The sequence below is a fragment of the Ruditapes philippinarum genome, unplaced genomic scaffold (genome assembly GCF_026571515.1).
Source record: "Ruditapes philippinarum isolate M1 unplaced genomic scaffold, ASM2657151v2 ctg20374_1_1_1_1, whole genome shotgun sequence".
Lineage (NCBI taxonomy): Eukaryota > Metazoa > Mollusca > Bivalvia > Venerida > Veneridae > Ruditapes > Ruditapes philippinarum.
In genome coordinates, this window is record NW_026861312.1 from 7,761 (window position 1) to 13,812 (window position 6,052).

Here is a 6,052-nt window from a genome sequence, read left to right on the forward strand (position 1 = left end):
GTATTTTCTTCTGTTCCTTATTCGGAGTTGAATAAGGAATTGGGAACTGGTTCCCTATTCCTTATTCGACTTTAATTTTTTTTTTTCAAAAATATTTTATGCAGATGCTTTATTTCATGATTTTTATGATTGATCCTTGCAATTCTAATGCAGATTTATCAAAAATAATTGCAACTGGTGCCTTTTCTTTACGTATTTACTTCTGTTCCTTATTCGGAGTTGAATAAGGAATAAGGAACTGGTTCCCTATTCCTTATTTGATTTTTTTTTTCAAAATAATTTATGCAGATTCTTTATGCAATGATTTGAATGAGGTATAAATTTTATTTTAAATAAATACTAATTCTGCTGTTCCTTATTTAGATTTGAATAAGGAATCAGGAACTAGTTCCCTATTCCTTATTCGAAAAAGGAATAAGGAACTGATTCCTTATTCCTTATTCGAAAAAGGAATAAGGAATAGGGAACTAACTTTATGTACATACCTTCCTAGGCTATATTTCAAGGCTTATTACATCTCCTGTTTATTTCAAAGCAGTAAAGTGCAGCATATCATGGCACATCTCTACATGTATATAACTGAAGAGATAAATTCTGTTTACAAGATTAGTTTTTTAAGTTTTAATGTCGATTTAAACATGATTTTTGGTCATATCGATAGCTAAGCTTATCACAAGCGAGTTGTCGTGGCCGAGTGGTTAAGGCGATGGAGTAGAAATTCCATTGGGATCTTCCCGCGCATGTTCAAATCCTGCCGACAACGGTACTATTTTGCACTTATGTATTTTAAAATAAATGGAAAAATCCCATCTCTTCATGAACACAAACTTATTTAAATATTCATTCAACTTATTACCTTGTGGTCACAACTTATATATTATCTTTAGGCCATAACTGCAAATGCAACTGTAGCAAATAATACGTTTTGTTATCATTTGATTCTTAATCAACCGTCAAGTAACAGTTAAACCTGTGTTAAAGGCCACCGTTGCATAAAGATAACCTTGCAAATAAAGGTCACCTTTTGTTAACCCTTTATTGATAAAATGGAATAAAAAACTTTAAATAAGGACATGCTTTCAGCCAAAAAGAAGGAAAACACACAAAACGTTGATCCTATATGAAATCTTCCTCATCATGCATTGCAGTGTTTCTTTATTATTCTAATACATAAATATCACGTCGAATTGTTTCCATATGTCTCAAAGAATACCAATGACCCTTAACATTTAAGATACTTATCTAAAATAGATTTGTTTCTCCTTAATTAGTGTTATAAATGTATATCTAAAGAGATCGGTGTGCGAGAAAATATCACCCTTGTAAAAATGTATAAGGAATAAAGAAAGGTCGTAATTTGAATACATTTATTAAGATAAAACAAAACTACAATAAATTATTCAAAAAAAATATAATTAAGAAGTTGATACCTGGCAGAAATTTCTTTTTACATATTCTTAACAAAAATAAAGTTGCGCGATGGACGCGCTGGAAACATTCAAAATTAAAAACTAGACTCGTATTTTAAATTGCTATAAAATAACTATTTTAAAGATGTGTGTGAGTTTCTATGTTATGTTAAACACGTTTTTTCTTGTAAGTTACAAATAACTTGTTTTAGATTATCATGATTATTAGATTATCATATTGTTTCTTCTTCATTCACAATACTATTAAATAGAAATGAATATTATGAAATGTTTTGTAGCTTTGTTTTATAAACAACGTCAAAGATGAAAATTGCAGAAAATGGCGTCACAAAAAAACGTTGGACAGCAGACTAGGGTACAGATGCACATGCATCTTGTTATTCCCTTCGTTAGAGTCCATAGAAACGCGAAATCGTCATCAAATAGTTTGTATTTTACACTCACAATATATTGTTATGATTACATAGATTATGTTCGATGGTTTAATCTTTAAGACATTTTTTAAGTATGTTCATTAATATGGCTTCACATAGCAAGAAAATACCTACACAAAATTATAAGGACGGATAAATAGTTGAAACTTGAGCCCATTTCAAATGTACCTTGTAATTTATATTTTTGTTAATTATGAATATAAAGCAAGATAAGAAAAACAAATCGAAACAAAGCAATACTAAAAAACAATCAGAAACAAATTAAAATATCACTGTATATTAACATATGTAAATATCACAGTCTAATTTAACGTTGGTATCTTGTTGTGGTCTACAGCGGCTGTTTCTCGTATTTAGGTTTGCCAGGCATGTGGAAATACCCTGGTATGTGTAAATCTAAGCTGCTGTCGTTTACTGTGTTTTTCCTGCAAAATAAACATTCCAAATTTAAAGTACATTGGTCCATAATGGAAGTCTGTTAAACCATAACTAATTATATCTATAATATTTAGTATGAGTAACACACCATGAAATAACTTTACATGGATGTTATTGGTATGTGGGTGGTACATGATCTGATACAACATACGTGTAATAGTAGATAATAAATTGTTCTAGATAAGATATATTAACATTATTATCATATAAATGTTCATACTAAATCACTCAGAACCCTATCAACCTTTTTTTAAAGAAATATTTTATAAAAAATATCCAAATGAAACATTTCTATTATTTTTAGTAGTATTTGAAATACTTAGGAAAAATGCGCCAATTGTAGCCTAATCCATTTTAAAGTTACATGATTATTTATCAAAATATCGGAAAAGTTAGCATGAAAAAATTACACATTTATATTAAAGCAGCACACCAGATGCATGCTAATTTTCAAGAAAATTTTGAAAATGTATATTGAGAAGTGAAAAAAGTAAATAATTTTAGACAATTAGAACGAAAAATTTACACATCTATGTTAAGAGATTACCAAATTTGTAACGCTTTCGGTTTTTTGTAAACTTTATTTATTTTAAATATGTAAGTAAAGTTTGTTAGACAGTTTTAGAAATAAAACTTACTTTTTATTTAGATGTTTACATGCCAACAGAACACCGACAACCGCTAAAATAAGCAGAGTAATAGACACAGATACACCCACTCCTATCTGAATAGCGTTGCTTGCACCGCCTGAAATTCAAACTGCTGTTCTTTATAATGACAATATAATTTAATTAGATCATTACTAAATTACATATTTTTATAATAGCAGTGACTTTTTCCTCGATTTATTTTTTAATGTTTTTTTTTACATAGCAATTCATTGCCCATTTTTTTCTCCTTCTATTTGGGAGTAATATGACATTTATATGCACGTAGACGAGATATTAATGTACAACTATATTCTATTTCCTTAGTCCGGAAAATGTCTCTATACCAGAAAAGTTAAGTATTGCGAGTTAATTTCAATATTTGATGTTTTTGATTTTACAGTTGTGAAAGAGATTTCTTTTGGTTTTATGAAAGGGTATGAAATAAACCTTAGAAAGACACATTTTGTTAGTGTTTAGAAAAGATTGTTTAATTAAGAATTAAGTAACATCTGTATGTTCATACGACAGTGTTTATGGACCTTCAACGTAACAACTGATTAAGTACGTATATCAACTTTTCAAACTTACCCTGATTGGCCGACAGTCCAACATTAGTTTTATCATCAACTTAAAGTACAAAATAACACGTGTTAAAATATATCACTTCATACCTTAAGGTTTTAGCTAAGTCATAACAGAATCCAATGGATTTATTGCTACGTTCTGGTAAAAAAACTTTATGTAACTTTACCATTTATTCATACATACATGACTTAAGAATCCAGCCGGTTACCCAGTTATCTATTGGTTGTGAGTACATTCTGTGCAAGTTTATTACCAATAAAATACCAGAGATCTGAGGTTTAGCTTCTATTAAAATAATGATAATAATTTCCTTATAATTTTCCATCGAGAGTTCAAACAAATTAGACAATGAGAATATCAGTTCATGATGGATAACAAAATATGTAACACGGAATTTAGTCTTCGAGAAACCCTCTTTCTTACACCAATGTCGTCTAAACGATGACGTACCTGAACATTCTGAAATGAGGATTGAACCTATTCCTGCCGTTGTTTTACCGGAGGGACACGGTTTACAAGCTGACTGTCCTTTAGTATCCTGGTACTGACCACGAGGACACATTGTAACAATTCGACCATCAGAATATGATCCCGCCGGACAAACAGCTTCAAATTTATTAACATATTAATTGTAAAATTCCATTACAATTCATAACAATTTAACACAATAGATGGAATTGAATTATACGTGCACAACAAAAGTTTGATAATTGTTACATATAGTATGTTTTCCCAAGCCATAGAATAATGGACTAGTCTGGTTAGTCTGCTTTAAAAGTCAATTATTTTAGATAAATATATAGTATTGTAGACTTATACTTATGCTTGAGTGTGATTTGAAATATTTACAATATTTTGCCTTATAATTATGCTGTCTTAGTTGAATAAAACAGTCGGTATAGGAATACTCCAGTCACCACAAAATACTTCAATGCGTATAGTTCCACTAGGACAGCGGATGTCTGGTTTGTATGAGAGCGGAGAGGAACCTGTCGCTAGGGAATGTTTGGTTCCATCAACAGTCACTTGGAAGAAGTCGACGGAATGGTTCATCAATGTTTGTGCTGACTTTTCCAGTTCGAGCGTCTGTTTAACAAAGTCCGTCAACTCTTTTGATGGTGCTAATATTAATAAAGTCCTTTTCATAAAATTCATTAAAATCCCTACTAGCCACCTATAAACAATAGGGCTACTTTCCCATTTCCACAAAAACATTGTCTATGGTTGATTGCATATCATACAGTTATTGCCCGGCGTAGAAAAAACATGGTAGAACACTATTTCAAAGACCTTAAATTAAAGTCCATTTGGGAATTTTGTTGCTAAACGTAACTGGATAGAAAGTAGTGTTATGCTTCTATATACAGTGATTTTAAAGGTCGTTTAACCCATAGTCACTTTTGGAGGTATCATGAAAGGAAATTAAATGATATATAGTAATTATCCTAATAAATTGATCATGGCTTTGCCTACGAGAAATGATATGTTTGATATGATACAATTAATGAATTAAAGATATAAAGAAACATACATGATATTTATGTTCAACCAAAACGCAAACAGAATAGTAATTATAGTATGGACCTAAATACTAACAGAGTTTGCGTTGAGTTAGACAAAGACAAATTAGTGCAAATGAATGATACTGAATGAGTGATACTGAAATCTATCAACTAACTGAAATTTTCATATCCTACACTATAATATTAAACGAATTCACAATGAGTGACGATGAAATTGTTTACACACACGTGTTATTTTGCAGTAGTTCTGCAATATTAAAAGTGCTCCCTCTACTACTGACTGACAATCACCGTCACTGAGCTTCCAGTTGATCTTTTCTTCTTCGAGATGGTACACACCGGTTCTTGTATTGAAGTTTCACACGTTCCTGTATTCAAAATTTCACCATTTTCATGTTTTAATGTTGAATTCAGCTTAAGCCTGTGCTATGGGGCATGGACGGAAGATTGCAATTTCCAGTACCGTCTATGAACAGCTCATTCAAAAAGGATAAGGAAATTCAAAAACTCGAAACTTTTCTATGCAAATACCTCAAGCTATCTTAATTGACCTCAGTTCAAATTTTTAAGTTAACTGTTCCCTAAAACACCTGTTTTCTTTCCATTCGTGGCACCACCGATTATTTATCACTTACTGCTTAAACTGGACTTTGAACTATTAGTTTTAGTCAATCATATATTCCATTTGTCGAACTTGGCATGATTATTTTATGTTAAAGATCCTGTAACACAATTTTATGGTATTATATCATAAATATGATGCTCAAATTAAGATTTATCAATTTTGTAAGTTTCAAAAAGCATTATTCAAAAAGATATTACCGATTTTTTAACATTTCATGAAAAAGAAAAGGAAAAGAAAATATTTTCTATAAAGTCTAAGTCAAATTTTTCAATAAGAAATAATATATTATCCTTCTATGTCGCGTGTCATGATAATATCATGAGGTTATTTTGGAGAACATTTATTTAATTTCAAATCGTTCAAAACA

General features: G+C 30.5%; 1 non-coding gene across 1 annotated transcript; it reads left to right on the forward strand.

Annotated features, from left to right (window-relative positions):
* Positions 1-680: 680 nt before the first annotated feature.
* On the forward strand, positions 681-763 carry Trnas-aga (transfer RNA serine (anticodon AGA)). Its single transcript has one exon. It is a non-coding gene; the product is annotated as a tRNA-Ser (tRNA).
* Positions 764-6,052: the final 5,289 nt, after the last annotated feature.